The 9369-nt window shown below is 42.2% G+C and overlaps 1 pseudogene; it reads right to left on the bottom strand.

The window, feature by feature from the left end:
• Positions 1 to 319: 319 nt before the first annotated feature.
• Positions 320 to 1255, bottom strand: LOC100674916 (large ribosomal subunit protein eL24-like; annotated as a pseudogene).
• Between the last annotated feature and the right edge of the window lie 8114 nt (positions 1256 to 9369).

Below are 9369 nucleotides of genomic sequence, written 5' to 3'. Positions count from 1 at the left end.
CGGAGAATAAATAAGGAACGCTGAAGAAGAATTGATGCCTTTGAATTACGGTGTTGGTGAAGAATAGTAAATATACAATGGACTGCCAGTAGAACAAAGAAATCTGTTTTGGTAAAAGGACAGCCAGAATGATCCTCAGAAGCAAGGGTGGTAAGTCTTCATCTTATTTACTTTGGACATGTTATCAGGAAGAACCAGTCCCTGAAGAAGGACATCATGCTTGGTAACATACAGGGTCAGCAAAAAAGAGGAAGACCCTCAACGAGATGAATTGACACAGTGGCTGCAACAGTGGGCAACAGTGGGCTCAAACATAGCCACGATTGTGAGGATGGTGCAGGACTGGGCAGTGTTTGGTTCTGTTAACAGTCGGATCTTTATTTAAACATCTCATCTGCCAACTTAGCATTTTCCACCAGCTTTTTTTTTTTAATTTTCACAGGCTTCACAACCTTTTGTTTAGGTGCTGCCTTTGTGGGAGCCTTAGCAGCTTTTTTTTTTTAGCAGCAGCCATTGCTGTCTTTTTAGATGCTTGCTTAGCCTTTTTTTCCTTCCTTGTCAGCCCCGATAGCCTGTTCTCATCGAGCCTTTCAAACTTCAGTTTTCTGATTCCCTTTGGCCATTATATCAGCAAGAGATGCATCAGTGATAAAAAAAAAAAAAAAATGGCCCCCTGGAATTTGACTGCATGGCAGGTTCTTTTCTTTTGAATGTCTTCCGATTGTCCCTTTTTGTGCTTTCTTCCGTAGAGGACAGTCCAGTTTATCTGCCGAGGGTTCCTCTTGGAAAGAAATGCCAACTCATGTTTTGCATTAAGAAATTGGAAAACCTTCGGAAGTGAGGCGTAGTGCCTCCTGTGTCCAGAGTAGATCTTGCACCTGCTGAAACTGCCCAGCTTGAACTTCATGGCTGTGGCTGCTGGGGAATGGGGAAGATAGCGAAGAGGGACCTTTATTTCCCTTTCTGTAATAGACCTACTATCTGGCATCTTTGTGAATATAGTATTTGGGATAAATGAAGCTTATGAATAACTGATGTTTAATCTTATAAACACCAAAGCATTTTTAAAAACATGATAGAAACTTTCCCAACATACTGCACACTTCTCTGGTTTTAAAACAAAATACCCCACATATTAACCATTTCTTGATGTCTTATTGATGGCTGCCTGCCAGTCGGCTCCCAATTCGTGGCAACTCCACCCACATTGAAATGAAGGCTGCCCAGCCCTGTGCCATTCCCATGATTGGTTGTGGACCAGAACTTTGTGATCTGTAGGGTTTTCACTGATGGACTTTTGGGAGCAGATAGCCAGGCCTTTCTTCCTAATCTGTCTTTGTTTGGAAGCTCCACTGAAACCTGCTCTGCGTCATAGCAACACAACAGCCTCCGCTGACAAATGGGTGGTAACCATGCATAAGGTTCATTGGTCAGAAATCGAGCTTCTGTGTCCTGCATGGAAGGTGAGAATTCTACCACTGAACCACTACTGCAGCCCTTTATGACTTAGGGCTCTTTTTATGAAGAGTTATTTGGATGTTATATCTGTCAGTGCTAGAGGCTTGGGGGAGGATGCGTACAGACTTAGATGATATAGGACCTGATGCTAAATGGAGACTGAAAATAGCAGTGATGTTGAAACTTACTTTCTTATAAGCAAAACATAGCCCTAAATCTACTGATTTCTCAGCTATTCACCCCCACTTTTTTTTTTTTTTTCCATAAAGGCTCTGGAGGAAGGTCCTTGTCATCAGTCTTCCCTTGGTCTGGGAGCATCTCAGCTCAGGAACCTCAGGTCCAAAGGATGCACTCTGCTCCCAGCACTGCTTTCTTGGTGGTATGAGGTTCCCATGTCTCTCTGGTCGCTTCTCTCTTTTATAACTCAAAAGAGATTTGTTCAAGACACTATCCAGTGTTGTAGATCTCATCAACATAACTGCCACCAATCCATCTCATTACGTCATAGTGATAGGATTCACTGCACACAGGGAAATCACATCACCCAACAAAATGGTAGACGATCACACAGCGCTGGGAATCATGACCCAGCCAAGTCAACAGACATTTTTGGGGGATACAATTCAATCCATGACACAAAGCTTACACATTTTTAATTATGAGGAGATAAATGCTTTTCTAAATGCTAAAGGAAGTCCTGCATAATGTCTGATTCTGGAATAGAATTTCACACGTAAGTTTTTATATGTTTAAACAAGTTGGAAAGCATTGTTTTGGTATCCAAATGATATGCTAGTCTGCAGGCTCCATAAGTGAGGGAAACCCAAGTACCCTCTACATACCTTTATTTTATCACAGGATATTATGTTGAAAAGGAGTCCCTGGATGGCACAAACGGTTAAGTGCTTGAATACTAGCCAAAAGGTTGATGGTTCAAACCCACCCACAGGCACCTTGGAAGACAAGCCTGGAAATTTGCTTCCAAAAGAGTGCAGCCTTGAAAACCTTATGGAGCAGTTCTGTTCTGTACACATGGGGTTGCCATGAGTTGGAATTGACTCAGTGGCAACTAACAACGACAATAACATTATGTCAAAATGATATCACTTCCTGTGTGTCTCTCCCATTAGTTGAGGAGTTCCTCATGTGCATAGACCATGCCTTAACCCTCTCTGAATGCCAGCAATGAACACAGTACCTTGCACGTGTGCTTTTAATAAATATTTAAAGTGAACATTCATAGGTAGAAAGTTGGTCTTTTTTTGGGAAACCAGACTTCCTTTTTTGTGTTGATCTCTACAATTGTTTAGCAACAGGATAGTTTTAATATACCTTGGCAAGTCAAAAAGTCTGATGTGCTTCTTTATTAAAACTATATAAAGACAGTAAAAATGAACAAGAAAAAATTCATTTTGCGTTATATTGTGCTATCTTGGCAATAAGCAAATGCATAAAATCTTTGAAAGCTCTAGGATGATAAAAATTTTCAATGGCCATTATTTCCATTTTATGGAAACCCACAGCTTTAATATATATAAGAACAGTGAACTTGTCTTCATTCTGCTTAAGCCTTGGGAAAGAAGAAGTTGGCGCTTGATTCAGCGGCATTTACTGCATAGAAAGTAGCAAGCATCTTTGCAATAGACCAATTTCATCAGCGTTATAAAATTGTTCAGGCAAAGCTTAGACTCAGAAATAAATTTTCTGAATAAAGTTACATATTTTTTTCCTGCAGTTTAATTGTTTAATTTTTCCTAATTCCATCTAGGTATCATATACCCTTTTTATCCCCTGTGCTAAACATTCTTTAAGATATTTTTCCATCTAAGTTATATCTCTCTGTAAATATGACATGGCAGGAGTGTTCGACCTCCTTGTCTAACTTCACAAGGGGGAAGGGGAATCAAGATCAACAGCCCAAGGCTGACTTCTATGTGATCAGATGTGTATCTACCCTCCAAACTTTTTACCAATTCTGACACCAGCCATTCCTCCCACTGTACTCTCTACTTCTCTGCTGGGTTTGATAATTCGTTGCAATGGCCACACAGATCTCGTGGACCATACTCAGAGTTAAGGGCTTTATTAAGGAAGTAACAGGTTACAATTCAGGTTCGGGAACACTTAGATACAGCTTTTCCATCAGGACAGTCTCTTCTCAGTCACGGCCACAGGCATGCCTCTCTCTGGCCCCTCAGCCTCCGCCCTGCTCAGGCAAGTGTTACAAAGCTCTTTTAGCTCTGCCAATAAGTGCCCAGAGGCACCCCACTCTGCCAGCAAGCCTCAGCCTGAAGTTACTCAGCTGTAGCTCTGTGGAGCAAACCTAGCTATACCAAGTGCCCGGAGCACCCTACTCTGCCAGTAAGCCTCCTGCTCGAAGACGCTTAGCTTTCTTGCTTTAGCTTTCTCACTTAATGGGCTGCGAAGCCAACTGCACCATCTGCTGCCGGTCTCCTGCCTCTGCCTCCACCATTTCTCTGCTGCTGCTTCTCGCCATCTTTGGTGTTACAGCTCTCTCTTTCTCTCTCTCTCTCTGTCTCCTAGTTCCAGGAGATCCTCAGCAAAAGGATCCCAGATCCAAAGGACGTGCTCTACTCCTGGCTCTTCTTTCTTGGTCTTGGTGAGATCTTCTCTTCCCGCCTCTGGGTTGGCTCATTTTAAGCCTAGCAGGATGGCAAAACTGACCAATCCCCTCATTAGGGTTCCATACATCTTATTTACTTAGTCCCACTCAATCATTTTGTGTGAGTCACAAAGACCATGGCTGGAAGAGTCATATTAAGTAATTCATTTGCACTGCTCTCTCTTATCCTTTTTTTGTACTTTTATAGTTTCTACCCTTTCTTCCCCGCCCCTTCCCCCCATCCACTTGTAGGAATTGACTTTCCCCCTCACTACTGAATTATATTTTTAGGAAATTTGGTTCAGTACCAGTTCAACAGTATTTAAGTTCATATAAAAAATAATATCAACAACACATAGAATACTAACTACATGCTAGGTATTGCTCTAAATACTTTATAATTAGCTTACTTAATCTTCATAAAAACCCTAAAAGGAAGATACAATTATTTGCTTCATTTTACAGATGGAGCACTCGACACCACAGGTTAAGCAGCTAAGGTTGCAAAGCCAGTAAGTGACAGAGCCAGGGTTCAAACCCAGGATGGTTTAGCTGCACAGCGTGTGTGCTTAACCACCAGGCAAACCTCTAGGCCCTCATAGAGATGACCCTCATAATGCTGCTTTATTTATTTGTTCTAACTTTTCCATTGACATCATTCTTAGTCCAAGACCTCATTTTCACTCATTTTTTGTATTCTTGTGTATCTTGATGTTTCACTCATGTCTTGCCCTGTACCCCTCCGAACCATAACCGACGAACTTTAATATGACCCGGTATCTCCCTTATGGAGTCTTAGTGGCACAGTGGTTAAAGCGTTTGGCTGCTAACTGAAAGGTCAGTGCTTTGAACCCATCAGCTGCTCTGTGGGAGAAAGATAAGGCAGCCAGCTTCCATAAACATTACAGCCTTGGAAACCCTCTGAGGCACTTCTACTCTGTCCTATTGGGGTTGCTATGAGTCAGAATCAACTTGATGGCCATAGGTTTGGTTTTTGGTTTAGTAACCCCTTAGATGCTTCCGGAAACCCTGGTGGCAGAGTGGTTAAGTGCTGTGGCTACTAACCAAAAGGTCAGCAGTTCAAATCCACCAGGCACGTATTAGAAACCCTAGGGGGCAGTTTTACTCTGTCCTATAGGGCCACTATGAGTCAGAATTGACAGCAATGGGTTTGGTTTTTTTGGTTTGGTAGATGCTTCTGAGAGGTGAAGTGCCGTTTGTTCTCCCAAACTCAAGACTTTATCTAAACTCTCCTAAATAGGAGAGAGTAGCCAATTAATAAAAGTGTAGCATCAGGATTAGAGGAAGGCTCATTAACAGCCTGCAGTGTGTAGATGACACAACCTTGCTTGCTGAACGTGAAGAGAACTTGAAGGACTTACTGATGAAGATTATACTTCAACATAAAATAAAAATCCTTGCAACTGGACCAGTAAGCGGCATCATGATAAAAGGAGAAAAGATTGAATTTGTCAAGGATTTCATTTTACTTGGCTCCTTAATCCACGCCCACGGAAGTAGCAGTCAGGGAATCAAATGACAGATTGCACTGGGCCAATCTGCTGCAAAAGAGCTCTCTAAAGTGTTAAAAAGCAAAGATGTCATCTTGAGGACTAAGGTGCACCTGACTCAAGCCATGGTGTTTTCGATCACCTCATATGCATGCAAAGGCTGGACAATGAATAAGGAAGACCGAAGAAGAATTGTTGCCTTTGAATTATGGTGTTGGTGAAGAATACTAAATGTACCACGGACTGCCAGAAGAACGAACAAATCTGTCTTGGAAGAAGGGATGGTGAGACGTTGTCTCACGTACTTTGGACATGTTATCAGGAGGGACCAGTCTCTGGGAAGGACATCATCAGGGATGGATTACCCAGTAAGCAAGGTAAGCATGTGCTTAGGGCGTCAACAAAACAGGGGCACCAGTTGTTCAAAGCAAAGACCTATAGACGCCAAGCAGACAGGACACAAGGAAAAGTGAGTGCTGCAGTGGAAGGGAACTGGCAGGGCATTAGATGAAATTGATACCAGCTCCAGTGTGTGAGAATGTGCTGGCCCGAAATGAAGTTTACACAGGGTCATGAGGGTACCCACGTGCAAAATTGTTTAAGCTATGAGGCCCCTACTACTTCCTTCAACACCTTCGTTGATGTCTGTCTCCTACCGTCCCCTCCCATGTCATTGAAACTCCTTATCTCGGTGGATCTCTTGGGAGTACACCATTTCTTTCTAATAAACAGGAGGCTTATTTCATTCTATTTTACACATTGTCACTACGAGTTGGAAGCAACTCTACGGCACCTAACACACACAACAAACAAGAAGTGGGGGTGGGCTGTCAAGTCTAATTCTTGGTACATTCACCTGATATGTAATGGATCCAGCATGAGCAGTTATTGGGCAAGGGTGGATTATATTAATAGACAGCAAGCCAATCCATTTTGAGAGAACCACCTCATACATCCATGTCTGCTGATTCAGTAACTACAGCTAGGAGGGCCAGTAATGCCTTTTGCTGTGCTACGAACACAAGAGTATGCTCTTGTGCACTTCCTGGTGAACAACCAATGGGAATTCCAGTCCCAGATGACATAAAAAGTGAGGAAACTCGAATAAGTCCACCATTGCAATAAATCCAATCACGTTTCTTTTTAACTGTATACCATTTATGTACAGAGTTATGCCCTAAGTTTTGTAAACAATAATATTTACAAGTTTAACTTTAAAATGTTTGGCATATATGCAGATGTAATCTAGCATACATTTAATATAATAACTAACATACCAAATGTCCAAAAATACTGGAAATATTAGTATTTATCTAACACAGAAAGTTTTAATTTATGTATCAAGTGTGTTTCATTTTTTATTGTTGCACAGGGTGCAGTGCTTGATATTACTCTATATATGCTAATAAATGAGGTATAAAGTACATCAAGAGGATGCAAAATTCAATATTTATTTAAGGATGAGTAAACAGAGGAGGGGGCACTACAGATTATCAGTGTTTAGGGCCCTCACATGCCTTTATCTGGCTCTGGACATGATGCTTGGTAGTGGTCAGTGAAAAAGAGGAAGACCCTCAACAAAATGTATTGACACAGTGGCTGCAACAATGAGTTAAACATAGCAACAAATGAAGATGGCACAGGACTGGGCAGTGTTTCTTTTGTACATGGGGCCGCTAGGAGTGGGAACCCACTTAACCGCACCTAACAACAGTCAATGAAGTGTTTTGGAATATATCAATGACCTGGAAAACCAAAAAAAAAAAACCAAACCCGTTCCTGTTGAGTCTATTTCAACTCATAGCAACCCTATAACCTGGAAGTACCCTTTGTATCTGAAGCCAGAACTCAGTGGAAGATATCCTAGGAAGAAGAGAGAACCCCTATGAACAGGAAAAGCCAAGTTTTCCTGGGTACAGTAGGAGTGACAAGATATTAGTGGAGACAGGCTTCTGTGGACCAACCTCTGTTAAGGCTGTAAGTTTACAGTGATGAAAAAGGAAGCCAAGTTTCTCCTTAAGGCCAAATTCCCATTGCCTTGGAGTTGATTCTGACTCATAGTGACCCTATAGACAGATTAGAACTGCCCCATAGGGTTTCCAAGGAGGGGCTGGTGGGTTTGAACTGTAAGACCTCTTGGTTAGCAGCCAAACTCTTAATCACTACACCACCAGGGCTCCTAAGGCTGAATTAGCCTTGGCAAATGGCTCATACTGCAGGCAGTCATCAATCACCTAGGTTGAGAGGATAGCACTTTCACATCCTCCTAAGCCAGACGATTTCAGAGACCTTAAAAAATGATGGCTAGTACAGAAGGTTCCAAAGACCTGGTAAAATCTCTGGGAGCAAGAGATGGAAGTGCACTCCTGTCGTAAAGAAGCCAGAGGGCCAAGAGTGAGGAGAAGCCATTCTGGAGCCAGAGGAGAGGAAAGAGGTCCTGGGAGGCAGTGAGAACTCCTCAGTCAGAGCAGTGGTGCCCACCCTTCATGGGCTAGGCTGTATCAGATCAGATAAACTGGTGGCTGGAGGCTGAATCTGTCCCACAGGCACCTTTTGTGTGTCATGCCTTCTTGTTTTAAAGAAATGGAATTAGTTGCCACCATTTAATAGTTGGGAGAGTTTACCCCAAAGCTCAGATTTCTGATTTCTTTTTATTTTCTGATTTTCACATTCCCACCTGAAACCATCAGCTGAAAATATGTAGTGGCTCTGTCCTTTTGACAGGCTTCAGCTCTCTGGCTCTTCACAGTCCCTGCCACTGTCAGTTGTTTTATATCTAGCCTGCTTCACCTATTCATGTTACCTGCTTGGCTTTTGGGACATTTAAATTTGCAATTTGTGGACTGCAGCCTGGGTGGCTTAGCTTAGTTCCCAGAAGAAATTTCTAGGCCTGTTTGACAGATGTTTCCTGGAGTTAAAAAAAAAAAAAAAAAAAAAAAGCAAGCCATATAAACTTAATATTTCAAAAAACATTTATAACTTACCCATGAAGAGTTGTGTTTCTCTACAGTGTGATATGCAATGAAACCCTTCAACAAATGGGGCCTGCGTGCTTGTTTGCAAGTACATCAAGGAAAGTAGGAGATGGGGGGAGATGACTTGCATCCTACTCAGGAAATCAGTTTAGGGGAGAGCAAACCCTCTTTTAAAAGGAAAGGAACCACAATGAGATATCACTTCCATCTGCAGTTGAGTCGATTCTTACTCACGGTGACCCTGTGTGTGTCAGAGTAGAAATGGGGTTTTCAATGGCTTATTTTTTAGAAGTAGATCACAAGGCGTTTCTTCTGAGTTGCCTCTGGGTGGACTTGAACCTCCAAACTTTCAGTTAGCCGTTGAGCACATTAACTGTTTGCACCATCGTCACTAAAAACTCGTTGCTGCCGAGTTGATTCCGACTCACAGTGACCCTATAGGGTCTCTAAAGCTGTAAATCTTTACAGAAGCAGACTGCCACATCCTTCTCCTGTAGAGCGACTGGGGGGTTCAAACCACCGACTTTTTGGTTAGTAGTGGGGCGCTTAATCACTGTGCCACTAGGGCTCTGCCCACATTCACTACATACCCATTAAAACAGCTAAAATAAAAATAGTAATAATACCAAAAGCTAGTGAGGATGGGGAGAAACTGGATTTCTCATACAGTTCTGGTAGGAATGTAAAATGATATAGCCACTGTGGAAAGTAGTTTGGCAGCTTCTTGAAAAACTAAACATACACTTTCCCTATGACGCACCAGTCATACCCTTGGCATTTATCCCAGAGAAATGAAAACTTA

This window comes from Loxodonta africana, chromosome 1 (assembly GCF_030014295.1).
Source record: "Loxodonta africana isolate mLoxAfr1 chromosome 1, mLoxAfr1.hap2, whole genome shotgun sequence".
In the NCBI taxonomy this organism is placed as follows: Eukaryota; Metazoa; Chordata; class Mammalia; order Proboscidea; family Elephantidae; genus Loxodonta; species Loxodonta africana.
The sequence above is the reverse complement of the archived record's forward strand: the minus strand, read 5'-3'. Positions and strand labels throughout refer to the sequence as shown.